At 42.2% G+C, this 15,886-nt stretch overlaps 1 protein-coding gene across 4 annotated transcripts in view; it reads left to right on the plus strand.

Annotated features, from left to right (window-relative positions):
• Nucleotides 1-15,886, plus strand: part of LOC135536110 (neuronal acetylcholine receptor subunit alpha-7-like) — an 80,741-nt gene that overhangs the window by 27,075 nt on the left and 37,780 nt on the right. The window contains exon 1 of one of the 4 annotated variants that reach the window (XM_064962502.1): nt 706-743. The exons of 2 other annotated variants lie outside the window; for them this stretch is intronic. The gene's annotated coding sequence lies outside the window, so the exon portion shown is untranslated. Of the gene's footprint in view, nt 1-705; nt 744-1,008; nt 1,039-15,886 lie in introns of those variants that run through there. One more of the 4 variants, XM_064962501.1, reaches the window with a different exon arrangement.

The raw sequence follows: 15,886 nt of genomic DNA on the forward strand, positions 1-15,886 counted from the left end.
AGAACTGGGATTCACACTGTTACAGATCATAGACGTGGTGAGTCTCTCTGTATACTGGTAGAACTGGGCTTCACACTGTTACAGATCATAGACGTGGTGAGTCTATCTCTGTATACTGGTAGAACTGGGCTTCACACTGTTACAGATCATAGACGTGGTGAGTCTCTCTGTATACTGGTGGAACTGGGATTCACACTGTTACAGATCATAGACGTGGTGAGTCTCTGTATACTGGTAGAACTGGGCTTCACACTGTTACAGATCATAGACGTGGTGAGTCTCTGTATACTGGTAGAACTGGGCTTCACACTGTTACAGATCATAGACGTGGTGAGTCTCTGTATACTGGTAGAACTGGGATTCACACTGTTACAGATCATAGACGTGGTGAGTCTCTCTGTATACTGGTAGAACTGGGCTTCACACTGTTACAGATCATAGACGTGGTGAGTCTATCTCTGTATACTGGTAGAACTGGGCTTCACACTGTTACAGATCATAGACGTGGTGAGTCTCTGTATACTGGTAGAACTGGGATTCACACTGTTACAGATCATAGACGTGGTGAGTCTCTCTGTATACTGGTAGAACTGGGCTTCACACTGTTACAGATCATAGACGTGGTGAGTCTATCTCTGTATACTGGTAGAACTGGGCTTCACACTGTTACAGATCATAGACGTGGTCAGTCTCTCTGTATACTGGTGGAACTGGGCTTCACACTGTTACAGATCATAGACGTGGTGAGTCTCTGTATACTGGTAGAACTGGGCTTCACACAGTGACAGATCATAGACGTGGTGAGTCTCTCTGTATACTGGTAGAACTGGGCTTCACACTGTTACAGATCATAGATGTGGTGAGTCTCTCTGTATACTGGTAGAACTGGGCTTCACACTGTTACAGATCATAGACGTGGTGAGTCTCTCTCTGTATACTGGTAGAACTGGGCTTCACACTGTTACAGATCATAGACGTGGTGAGTCTCTCTGTATACTGGTAGAACTGGGCTTCACACTGTTACAGATCATAGACGTGGTGAGTCTCTCTGTATACTGGTAGAACTGGGCTTCACACTGTTACAGATCATAGACTGTGTGTGTGTGTGTGTGTGTGTGTGCGTGTGTGTGTCAGTCTGTTTTTTGGATGGGTCAGTGAGTTGAGGTAAATATGGGTGCAGACCCATGCTTCCCTAATGTTATTCTGTAGTATCTTCTGATGCAGGCCCATGCTTCCCTAATGTTATTCTGCAGTATCTTCTGATGCAGGCCCATACTTCCCTAATGTTATTCTGCAGTATCTTCTGATGCAGACCCATGCTTATCCATAGCTGTATATTATACTTCCTGATATTATTCATTGACTTAGAAACCCACAGCCCTCACTGTATCCCCTCTGTCTCTCTCTCCTTCTCTCTCCTCTCTCTCCTCTCTCTCCTTCTCTCTCCTCCTCTCACTGTATCCCCTCTGTCTCTCTCTCCTTCTCTCTCCTCTCTCTCCTTCTCTCTCCTCCTCTCACTGTATCCCCTGTCTTTCTCTCCTTCTCTCTCCCCCTCTCACTCTATCCCCTCCGTCTCTCTCTCCTTCTCTCTCCTCTCTCTCCTCTCTCCTCTCTCTCCTTCTCTCTCCTCCTCTCACTGTATCGCCTCTGTCTCTCTCTCCTTCTCTCTCCTTCTCTCTCCTTCTCTCTCCTCCTCTCTCTGTATCCCCTCCGTCTCTCTCTCCTTCTCTCTCCTTCTCTCTCTTCTCTGACTGTATCCCCTCTATCGCTCTCTCTCCTCTCTCCTTCTCTCCCTCCTCTCCCTGTCTCCTTCTCCCTCCCTCTCTCTCCCTCCTCTCCCTGTCTATTCCCTGTCTCTCTCTCTTCCTGTCTCCCTGTCTCTTTCTCTCCATCCCCTTGTATCCTTGTTTTCATTTTGCCACTCCAGAGGGCTTGACTCGCTTTCCCAACATGAAAATTCAATCTTGGAGGGTGATGTGTTGCTCCCCTCCCCCTCACATATTTTCTCTTGCTCTCTCAACCTCTCACCTTTTTCAGCTCACTCTGCATTCTTCTCAATCTCAATTCTCTTCACTTTCTCTCTCTCTCTCTCTCTCTCTCTCACACGTTCTCTCTCTCTCGTTCTCTCGCCCTCGCTCTCTCTCTCTCTCTCTCTCTCTCTCTCTCTCTCTCTCTCTCTCTCTCTCTCTCTCTTAATATAATTCCAATTCACTTTATTGGCATGACATAACAATGTAAATACTGCCAAAGCTTATTTTATTTTCATATTGTAAGATAAGAATAAGAATCAAAATGGTCAACGGGAGAACAGTAACAACAGTAACCAAGGGTTAAAATAACCATACATTCAACAATAACAATAAGTATACAGTAGAGTACATGTGCAGGTTGATTGGTCTGTTAGACACTGTCCCTCAACCTATGGCAGGCAGCAATGTAGTGCGCTGTCAACCCACAGCTCTCTGCGTCCTCCCCCAACAGGACGGGTAGCCTACTCTCATCAGAGAGGTCTTTGAAACCTTCAATAAGGGTTTCAAAATTGGGGAAATGACACTCTCTAATTGTTTTATATTGTTGACATTTTGTCAGGAAATGCAGCTCCGTCTCAGGTTCTGTTGTTGTGCTGTGGTTGCAGAGCCTTTCCTCTACAGGGAGCCAGGTTTTCCTGTGTCTACCCTTCTCAATGGCAAGGCTGTGCTCACTGAGCCGGTGTCTCTCTCTCTGTCTCTCATTCTCCCTCTTTCTCTCTCGTTCTCTCTCTCTCGTTCTCCCTCTCTCCCGTTCATCCTCTCTCTCTCGTTCTCTCTCTCTCGTTCTCTCTCTCTCTCTCTCTCTCCCGTTCTCCCTTTCTCTCTCGTTCTCTCGTTCTCTCTCTCTCTCTCTCCCGTTCTCTCTCTCTCGTTCTCTCTCTCTCTCTCTCTCCTGTTCTCTCTCTCGTTCTCTCTCTCTCTCTCTCTCCCGTTCTCCCTTTCTCTCTTGTTCTCTCGTTCTCTCTCTCTCTCCCGTTCTCCCTTTCTCTCTCGTTCTCTCTCTCTCGTTCTCTCTCTCTCTCTCCTGTTCTCTCTCTCGTTCTCCCTCTCTCCCGTTCTCCCTCTCTCCCGTTCTCCCTCTCTCCCGTTCTCCCTCTCTCTCGTTCTCCCTCTCTCCCGTTCTCCCTCTCTCTCCTGTTCTCTTTCTCTCTCTCTCTCTCTCTCTCATTCTCCTTTTCTCTCTCTCCCGTTCTCCTTTTCTCTCTCTCTCGTTCTCTCGTTCTCTCTCTCGTTCTCTCTCTCTCGTTCTCTCCATCTCTCTCTCTCTCTCTCTCGTTCTCTCTCGTTCTCTCTCTCTCTCGTTCTCTCTATCTCTCTCGTTCTCTCTCCCTCTCGTTCTCTCTCTCTCCCTCTCGTTCTCTCTCTCTCCCTCTCGTTCTCTCTCTCTCCCTCTCGTTCTCTCTCTCTCGTTCTCTCTCCTTCATCCTGTTTCTTTCTGTCTCTCTCTCCTCCCTTTCTCTCCTCCCTCTCTCTCACCCCCTCAATCTTTCTCCATCTCCCTCCTCCCTCTCTCTCACCCCCTCAATCGTTCTCCATCTCTCTGTCTCTCCAGTTGGCTGTTAAAACAACAACAAAGTTTCCTGGAGGATCATCAGTCACTTTCTCTCTCACATCTGTAACCTACAGTATTGACCTACCATATCTGTAACCTACAGTATTGACCTAACATATCTGTAACCTACAGTATTAACCTACCATATCTGTAACCTATTGACCTACCATATCTGTAACCTACGGTATTGACCTACCATATCTGTAACCTACAGTATTGACATACCATATCTGTAACCTATTGACCTACCATATCTGTAACCTACGGTATTGACCTACCATATCTGTAACCTACAGTATTAACCTACCATATCTGTAACCTATTGACCTACTATATCTGTGACCTACAGTATTGACCTAACATATCTGTAACCTACAGTATTGACCGACCATATCTGTAACCTACAGTATTGACCTACCATATCTGTAACCTATTGACCTACCATATCTGTAACCTACGGTATTGACCTACCATATCTGTAACCTACAGTATTGACCTACCATATCTGTAACCTACAGTATTGACCTACCATATCTGTAACCTACAGTATTGACCTACCATATCTGTAACCTATTGACCTACCATATCTGTAACCTACGGTATTGACCTACCATATCTGTAACGTACGGTATTGACCTACCATATCTGTAACGTACGGTATTGACCTACCATATCTGTAACCTACATTATTGACCTACCATATCTGCAACCTACAGTGTTGACCTACCATATCTGTGACCTACCATATCTGTAACCTACAGGATTGACCTACCATATCTGTAACCTGCAGTATTGACCTACCATATCTGTGACCTACAGTATTGACCTACCATATCTGTGACCTACAGTATTGACCTACCATATCTGTGACCTACAGTATTGACCTACCATATCTGTAACCTATTGACCTACCATATCTGTAACCTACGGTATTGACCTACCATATCTGTAACCTACATTATTGACCTACCATATCTGTAACCTATTGACCTCCAATATCTGTAACCTATTGACCTACCATATCTGTAACCTACATTATTGTCCTACCATATCTGCAACCTACAGTATTGACCTACCATATCTGTTACCTACCATATCTGTAACCTACAGTATTGACCTACCATATCTGTAACCTGCAGTATTGACCTACCATATCTGTGACCTACAGTATTGACCTACTATATCTCTAACCTACAGTATTGATCTACCATATCTGTAAACTACAGTATTGACCTACCATATCTGTAACCTATTGACCTACCATATCTGTAACCTACAGTATTGGCCTACCATATCTGTAACCTACAGTATTGTCCTACCATATCTGTAACCTACGGTATTGACCTACCATATCTGTAACCTACGGTATTGACCTACCATATCTGTGACCTACCATATCTGTAACCTACAGTATTGACCTACCATATCTGTAACCTATTGACCTACCATATCTGTAACCTACGGTATTGACCTACCATATCTGTAACGTACGGTATTGACCTACCATATCTGTAACCTACATTATTGACCTACCATATCTGTAACCTACAGTATTGACCTACCATATCTGTAACCTATTGACCTACCATATCTGTAACCTATTGACCTACCATATCTGTAACCTACATTATTGACCTACCATATCTGCAACCTACAGTATTGACCTACCATATATGTGACCTACCATATCTGTAACCTACAGCATTGACCTACCATATCTGTAACCTGCAGTATTGACCTACCATATCTGTGACCTACAGTATTGACCTACCATATCTGTAACCTACAGTATTGACCTACCATATCTGTAAACTACAGTATTGACCTACCATATCTGTAACCTATTGACCTACCATATCTCTAACCTACAGTATTAACCTACCATATCTGTAACCTACAGTATTGACCTACCATATCTGTAACCTACAGTATTGACCTACCATATCTGTAAACTACAGTATTGACCTACCATATCTGTAACCTATTGACCTACCATATCTGTAACCTACAGTATTGGCCTACCATACCTGTAACCTACAGTATTGACCTACCATATCTGTAACCTACGGTATTGACCTACCATATATGTGACCTACCATATCTGTAACCTACAGTATTGACCTATCATATCTGTGACCTACCATATCTGTAACCTACAGTATTGACCTACCATATCTGTAACCTATTGACCTCCAATATCTGTAACCTATTGACCTACCATATCTGTAACCTACATTATTGACCTACCATATCTGCAACCTACAGTATTGACCTACCATATCTGTGACCTACAGTATTGACCTACTATATCTGTAACCTACAGTATTAACCTACCATATCTGTAACCTACAGTATTGACCTACCATATCTGTAACCTACAGTATTGACCTACCATATCTGTAACCTACAGTGTTGACCTACCATATCTGTAACCTATTGACCTACCATATCTGTAACCTATTGACCTACCATATCTGTAACCTACGGTATTGACCTACCATATCTGTAACCTACAGTATTGCCCTACCATATCTGTAATCTACAGTACTGACCCACCATATCTGTGACCTACCATATCTGTAACCTACAGTATTGACCTACCATATCTGTAATCTACAGTATTGACCTACCATATATGTAAACTACAGTATTGACATACCATATCTGTAACCTATTGACCTACCATACCTGTAACCTACAGTATTGACCTACCATATCTGTAACCTATTGACCTACCATATCTGTAACTTACGGTATTGACCTACCATATCTGTGACCTACCATATCTGTTACCTACAGTATTGGCCTACCATATCTGTAACCTACAGTATTGACCTACCATATTTGTAACCTACAGTATTGACCTAGCATATCTGTAACCTACAGTATTGACCTACCATATCTGTAACCTTTTGACCTACCATATCTGTAACCTACATTATTGACCTACCATATCTGAAACCTACAGTATTGACCTACCATATCTGTAATCTACAGTACTGACCCACCATATCTGTGACCTACCATATCTGTAACATACAGTATTGACCTACCATACCTGTAACCTACAGTATTGACCTACCATATCTGTAACCTATTGACCTACCATATCTGTAACCTATTGACCTAACATATCTGTAACCTACAGTATTGACCTACCATATCTGTAACCTATTGACCTACCATATCTGTAACTTACGGTATTGACCTACCATATCTGTGACCTACCATATCTGTTACCTACAGTATTGGCCTACCATATTTGTAACCTACAGTATTGACCTACCATATTTGTAACCTACAGTATTGACCTACCATATCTGTAACCTACAGTATTGACCTACCATATCTGTAACCTTTTGACCTACCATATCTGTTACCTACAGTATTGGCCTACCATATTTGTAACCTACAGTATTGACCTACCATATCTGTAACCTACAGTATTGACCTACCATATCTGTAACCTACAGTATTGACCTACCATATCTGTAACCTACATTATTGACCTACTATATCTGTAACCTACAGTATTGACCTACCATATCTGTAATCTACAGTACTGACCCACCATATCTGTGACCTACCATATCTGTAACATACAGTATTGACCTACCATATCTGTAACCTATTGACCTACCATACCTGTAACCTACAGTATTGACCTACCATATCTGTAACCTATTGACCTCCAATATCTGTAACCTATTGACCTACCATATCTGTAACCTACATTATTGACCTACCATATCTGCAACCTACAGTATTGACCTACCATATCTGTAACCTATTGATCTACCATATCTGTAACCTACCATATCTGTAACCTACAGTATTGACCTACCCCATCTGTAACCTATTGACCTACCATATCTGTAATCTACAGTACTGACCCACCATATCTGTGACCTACCATATCTGTAACCTACAGTATTGACCTACCATATCTGTAACCTACAGTATTGATCTACTATATCTCTAACCTACAGTATTGACCTACCATATCTGTAAACTACAGTATTGACCTACCATATCTGTAAACTACAGTATTGACCTACCATATCTGTAACCTACAGTATTGGCCTACCATATCTGTAACCTACAGTATTGGCCTACCATATCTGTTACCTACAGTATTGGCCTACCATATTTGTAACCTACAGTATTGACCTACCATATCTGTAACCTACAGTATTGACCTACCATATCTGTAACCTTTTGACCTACCATATCTGTAACCTACATTATTGACCTACTATATCTGTAACCTACAGTATTGACCTACCATATCTGTAATCTACAGTATTGACCTACCATATCTGTAACCTATTGACCTACCATACCTGTAACCTACAGTATTGACCTACCATATCTGTAACCTATTGACCTACCATATCTGTAACTTACGGTATTGACCTACCATATCTGTGACCTACCATATCTGTAACCTACAGTATTGACCTACCACATCTGTAACCTATTGACCTACCATATCTGTAACTTACGGTATTGACCTACTATATCTGTAACCTACAGTATTGACCTACCATACCTGTAACCTACAGTATTGACCTACTATATCTGTAACCTACAGTATTGACCTACCATATCTGTAACCTACAGTATTGACCTACCATATCTGTAACCTTTTGACCTACCATATCTGTAACCTACATTATTGACCTACTATATCTGTAACCTACAGTATTGACCTACCATATCTGTAACCTACAGTATTGACCTACTATATCTGTAACCTACAGTATTGACCTACCATATCTGTAACCTACAGTATTGACCTACCATATCTGTAACCTTTTGACCTACCATATCTGTAATCTACAGTATTGACCTACCATATCTGTAACCTATTGACCTACCATACCTGTAACCTACAGTATTGACCTAACATATCTGTAACCTACAGTATTGACCTACCATATCTGTAACCTACATTATTGACCTACCATATCTGCAACCTACAGTATTGACCTACCATATATGTGACCTACCATATCTGTAACCTACAGCATTGACCTACCATATCTGTAACCTGCAGTATTGACCTACCATATCTGTGACCTACAGTATTGACCTACCATATCTGTAACCTACAGTATTGACCTACCATATCTGTAAACTACAGTATTGACCTACCATATCTGTAACCTATTGACCTACCATATCTCTAACCTACAGTATTAACCTACCATATCTGTAACCTACAGTATTGACCTACCATATCTGTAACCTACAGTATTGACCTACCATATCTGTAAACTACAGTATTGACCTACCATATCTGTAACCTATTGACCTACCATATCTGTAACCTACAGTATTGGCCTACCATACCTGTAACCTACAGTATTGACCTACCATATCTGTAACCTACGGTATTGACCTACCATATATGTGACCTACCATATCTGTAACCTACAGTATTGACCTATCATATCTGTGACCTACCATATCTGTAACCTACAGTATTGACCTACCATATCTGTAACCTATTGACCTCCAATATCTGTAACCTATTGACCTACCATATCTGTAACCTACATTATTGACCTACCATATCTGCAACCTACAGTATTGACCTACCATATCTGTGACCTACAGTATTGACCTACTATATCTGTAACCTACAGTATTAACCTACCATATCTGTAACCTACAGTATTGACCTACCATATCTGTAACCTACAGTATTGACATACCATATCTGTAACCTACAGTGTTGACCTACCATATCTGTAACCTATTGACCTACCATATCTGTAACCTATTGACCTACCATATCTGTAACCTACGGTATTGACCTACCATATCTGTAACCTACAGTATTGCCCTACCATATCTGTAATCTACAGTACTGACCCACCATATCTGTGACCTACCATATCTGTAACCTACAGTATTGACCTACCATATCTGTAATCTACAGTATTGACCTACCATATATGTAAACTACAGTATTGACATACCATATCTGTAACCTATTGACCTACCATACCTGTAACCTACAGTATTGACCTACCATATCTGTAACCTATTGACCTACCATATCTGTAACTTACGGTATTGACCTACCATATCTGTGACCTACCATATCTGTTACCTACAGTATTGGCCTACCATATCTGTAACCTACAGTATTGACCTACCATATTTGTAACCTACAGTATTGACCTAGCATATCTGTAACCTACAGTATTGACCTACCATATCTGTAACCTTTTGACCTACCATATCTGTAACCTACATTATTGACCTACCATATCTGAAACCTACAGTATTGACCTACCATATCTGTAATCTACAGTACTGACCCACCATATCTGTGACCTACCATATCTGTAACATACAGTATTGACCTACCATACCTGTAACCTACAGTATTGACCTACCATATCTGTAACCTATTGACCTACCATATCTGTAACCTATTGACCTAACATATCTGTAACCTACAGTATTGACCTACCATATCTGTAACCTATTGACCTACCATATCTGTAACTTACGGTATTGACCTACCATATCTGTGACCTACCATATCTGTTACCTACAGTATTGGCCTACCATATTTGTAACCTACAGTATTGACCTACCATATTTGTAACCTACAGTATTGACCTACCATATCTGTAACCTACAGTATTGACCTACCATATCTGTAACCTTTTGACCTACCATATCTGTTACCTACAGTATTGACCTACCATATTTGTAACCTACAGTATTGACCTACCATATCTGTAACCTACAGTATTGACCTACCATATCTGTAACCTACAGTATTGACCTACCATATCTGTAACCTACATTATTGACCTACTATATCTGTAACCTACAGTATTGACCTACCATATCTGTAATCTACAGTACTGACCCACCATATCTGTGACCTACCATATCTGTAACATACAGTATTGACCTACCATATCTGTAACCTATTGACCTACCATACCTGTAACCTACAGTATTGACCTACCATATCTGTAACCTATTGACCTCCAATATCTGTAACCTATTGACCTACCATATCTGTAACCTACATTATTGACCTACCATATCTGCAACCTACAGTATTGACCTACCATATCTGTAACCTATTGATCTACCATATCTGTAACCTACCATATCTGTAACCTACAGTATTGACCTACCCCATCTGTAACCTATTGACCTACCATATCTGTAATCTACAGTACTGACCCACCATATCTGTGACCTACCATATCTGTAACCTACAGTATTGACCTACCATATCTGTAACCTACAGTATTGATCTACTATATCTCTAACCTACAGTATTGACCTACCATATCTGTAAACTACAGTATTGACCTACCATATCTGTAAACTACAGTATTGACCTACCATATCTGTAACCTACAGTATTGGCCTACCATATCTGTAACCTACAGTATTGGCCTACCATATCTGTTACCTACAGTATTGGCCTACCATATTTGTAACCTACAGTATTGACCTACCATATCTGTAACCTACAGTATTGACCTACCATATCTGTAACCTTTTGACCTACCATATCTGTAACCTACATTATTGACCTACTATATCTGTAACCTACAGTATTGACCTACCATATCTGTAATCTACAGTATTGACCTACCATATCTGTAACCTATTGACCTACCATACCTGTAACCTACAGTATTGACCTACCATATCTGTAACCTATTGACCTACCATATCTGTAACTTACGGTATTGACCTACCATATCTGTGACCTACCATATCTGTAACCTACAGTATTGACCTACCACATCTGTAACCTATTGACCTACCATATCTGTAACTTACGGTATTGACCCACCATATCTGTGACCTACCATATCTGTAACCTACAGTATTGACCTACCACATCTGTAACCTACAGTATTGACCTACCACATCTGTAACCTATTGACCTACCATATCTGTAACTTACGGTATTGACCTACTATATCTGTAACCTACAGTATTGACCTACTATATCTGTAACCTACAGTATTGACCTACCATATCTGTAACCTACAGTATTGACCTACCATATCTGTAACCTTTTGACCTACCATATCTGTAACCTACATTATTGACCTACTATATCTGTAACCTACAGTATTGACCTACCATATCTGTAATCTACAGTATTGACCTACCATATCTGTAACCTATTGACCTACCATACCTGTAACCTACAGTATTGACCTAACATATCTGTAACCTACAGTATTGACCTACCATATCTGTAACCTATTGACCTACCATATCTGTAACTTACGGTATTGACCCACCATATCTGTGACCTACCATATCTGTAACCTACAGTATTGACCTACCACATCTGTAACCTATTGACCTAACATATCTGTAACCTACATTATTGACCTACCACATCTGTAACCTATTGACCTACCATATCTGTAACGTACAGTATTGACCTACCATATCTGAAACGTACAGTATTGACCTACCATATCTGTAACCTACAGTATTGACCTACCATATCTGTAACCTACAGTATTGACCTACCATATCTGTAACCTATTGACCTACCACATCGACAGTGGATTGGAAACAGTGGATGTTTTACAACCTCCAATGTGGTTATATTTCAACAGGAGATTAGTGAAACCTCAGACTCTGTTAATGATATTGAATATGTAGTGTGAGCTCTCTCACTCTAAACTGCATAGATAAAAACATGTCCGCTCGTCCTCGGCTCCGCTCGGCCCCAGCTTGGCCCCAGATGGCGAGGGCTCGTAGGCTGTATGGCTGGGAAGCTGTGAAACTGTGAACGCGTGGCTTCCTCTCAATCAGTTCACAGGCTGCGCCTCCGAGCCAGCTGCTGCTCCACTACACCGCTAAACTTGTGTGTGTGTGTGTGTGTGCATGAGAGAGAGAGAGAGCCCGAATGAGTTTATTGAGTTTGCCGGGTGCAATGAAATCGTCCCAAGAGTGCAAACTGTGAAAGCTTGGTGGAGGCCTGAACTCCAGTGTGATTGGTCCTCACTGATGCTGCTTCACTACTTTCTAATCACAGTAGTGTATCGCTACACTCCATTATAGATGACCAGTAGAGAAGTTAGGAGTGGGGCTGATTTGGCCTTTTGTTTTTGATGGTGACGGTAAGGTGTGTGTGTGTGTGTGTGTGTGTGTGTGTGTGTGTGTGTGTGTGTGTGTGTGTGTGTGTGTGTGTTAGTGAATAATGTAGGAGCGTGGCTCACCGTGACCATGGCTCCATCTGGAGGAAGGAGAGGAAGTGGGACAGGTCACAACACTCACCGTCTGACACACACACACACACACACACACACACACACACACACACACACACACACAGAGAGAGAGAGAGCAACCCATTGCCCTCTGTCCATAAACCCTCTTTCTGGGTCACACACACATACACACAGTCACACACACATACACACAGTCACACACTTACACAGACACACATTCTAGGAAAAAAAAACAGTCCTTATAACCAATCTGTTCATTTAGGGAGAGAGAGAGAGGACGGAGAGACAGAGAGACAAAACAGTCCTTATAACCAATATGTTCATTTAGGGAGAGAGAGAGAGGACGGAGAGACAGAGAGACAAAACAGTCCTTATAACCAATATGTTCATTTAGGGAGAGAGAGGGAGGACAGAGAGACAGAGAGACAAAACAGTCCTTATAACCAATCTGTTCATTTAGGGAGAGAGAGGGAGGACAGAGACAGAGACAAAACAGTCCTTATAACCAATATGTTCATTTAGGGAGAGAGAGGGAGGACAGAGAGACAAAACAGTCCTTATAACCAATCTGTTCATTTCGGGAGAGAGAGGGAGGACAGAGATACAGAGAGACAAAACAGTCCTTATGACCAATCTGTTCATTTAGGGAGAGAGAGGGAGGACAGAGATACAGAGAGACAAAACAGTCCTTATGACCAATCTGTTCATTTAGGGAGAGAGAGGGAGGACAGAGAGACAGCGAGACAAAACAGTCCTTATAACCAATCTGTTCATTTAGGGAGAGAGAGGGAGGACAGAGAGACAAAACAGTCCTTATGACCAATCTGTTCATTTAGGGAGAGACAGAGGGAGGACAGAGAGACAGAGGGAGGACAGAGAGACAGAGGGAGGACAGAGAGACAGAGGGAGGACAGAGAGACAGAGGGAGGACAGAGAGACAGAGGGAGGACAGAGAGACAGAGGGAGGACAGAGAGACAGAGGGAGGACAGAGAGACAGAGGGAGGACTGAGAGACAGAGGGAGGACAGAGAGACAGAGGGAGGACAGAGAGACAGAGGGAGGACAGAGAGACAGAGGGAGGACAGAGAGACAGAGGGAGGACAGAGAGACAGAGGGAGGACAGAGAGACAGAGGGAGGACAGAGAGACAGAGGGAGGACAGAGAGACAGAGGGAGGACAGAGAGACAGAGGGAGGACAGAGAGACAGAGGGAGGACAGAGAGACAGAGGGAGGACTGAGAGACAGAGGGGGACTGAGAGACAGAGGGAGGACAGAGAGACAGAGGGAGGACAGAGAGACAGAGGGAGGACAGAGAGACAGAGGGAGGACAGAGAGACAGAGGGAGGACAGAGAGACAGAGGGAGGACAGAGAGACAGAGGGAGGACTGAGAGACAGAGGGAGGACTGAGAGACAGAGGGAGGACTGAGAGACAGAGGGAGGACTGAGAGACAGAGGGAGGACTGAGAGACAGAGGGAGGACTGAGAGACAGAGGGGGGACTGAGAGACAGAGGGAGGACAGAGAGACAGAGGGAGGACAGAGAGACAGAGGGAGGACAGAGAGACAGAGGGAGGACAGAGAGACAGAGGGAGGACAGAGAGACAGAGGGAGGACAGAGAGACAGAGGGAGGACTGAGAGACAGAGGGAGGACTGAGAGACAGAGGGAGGACTGAGAGACAGAGGGAGGACTGAGAGACAGAGGGAGGACTGAGAGACAGAGGGAGGACTGAGAGACAGAGGGAGGACTGAGAGACAGAGGGAGGACTGAGAGACAGAGGGAGGACTGAGAGACAGAGGGAGGACTGAGAGACAGAGGGAGGACTGAGAGACAGAGGGAGGACTGAGAGACAGAGGGAGGACTGAGAGACAGAGGGAGGACTGAGAGACAGAGGGATAAAAGGAGGAAGAGCTATTTAGAATCAGGGCTTGTCGGATGTATTGTTCTTTTAATCATGTGATTGGATGTCTAGTGTTCTTTTAGTCATGTGATTGGATGTCTAGTGTTCTTTTAGTCATGTGGTTGGATGTCCATTGTTCTTCTAGTCATGTCATTGGATGTCTATTGTTCTTTTGGTCATGTGATTGGATGTCTATTGTTCTTTTAGTCATGTGATTGGATGTCTATTGTTCTTTTAGTCAGGTGATTGGACGTCTATTGTTCTTTTGGTCATGTGATTGGATGTCTATTGTTCTTTTGGTCATGTGATTGGATGTCTAGTGTTCTTTTAGTCATGTGGTTGGATGTCCATTGTTCTTTTAGTCATGTCATTGGATGTCTATTGTTCTTTTGGTCATGTGATTGGATGTCTATTGTTCTTTTAGTCATGTGATTGGATGTCTATTGTTCTTTTAGTCAGGTGATTGGACGTCTATTGTTCTTTTGGTCATGTGATTGGATGTCTATTGTTCTTTTGGTCATGTGTTTGGATGTCTATTGTTCTTTTAGTCATGTGATTGGATGTCCATTGTTCTTTTAGTCATGTCATTGGATGTCTATTGTTCTTTTAGTCATGTCATTGGACGTCTATTGTTCTTTTGGTCATGTGATTGGATGTCTATTGTTCTTTTGGTCATGTGATTGGATGTCTAGTGTTCTTTTAGTCATGTGGTTGGATGTCCATTGTTCTTTTAGTCATGTCATTGGATGTCTATTGTTCTTTTGGTCATGTGATTGGATGTCTATTGTTCTTTTAGTCATGTGATTGGATGTCTATTGTTCTTTTAGTCAGGTGATTGGACGTCTATTGTTCTTTTGGTCATGTGATTGGATGTCTATTGTTCTTTTGGTCATGTGTTTGGATGTCTATTGTTCTTTTAGTCATGTGATTGGATGTCCATTGTTCTTTTAGTCATGTCATTGGATGTCTATTGTTCTTTTAGTCATGTCATTGGATGTCTATTGTTCTTTTAGTCATGTGATTGGATGTCTATTGTTCTTTTGGTCATGTGATTGGATGTCTATTGTTCTTTTGGTCATGTGATTGGATGTCTATTGGTCTTTTAGTCATGTGATTGGATGTCCTAGAGAGAGAGTTCTGGTCTTGTTGTTGTC

This window comes from Oncorhynchus masou, unplaced genomic scaffold, assembly GCF_036934945.1.
Source record: "Oncorhynchus masou masou isolate Uvic2021 unplaced genomic scaffold, UVic_Omas_1.1 unplaced_scaffold_558, whole genome shotgun sequence".
Taxonomy (NCBI): Eukaryota; Metazoa; Chordata; class Actinopteri; order Salmoniformes; family Salmonidae; genus Oncorhynchus; species Oncorhynchus masou.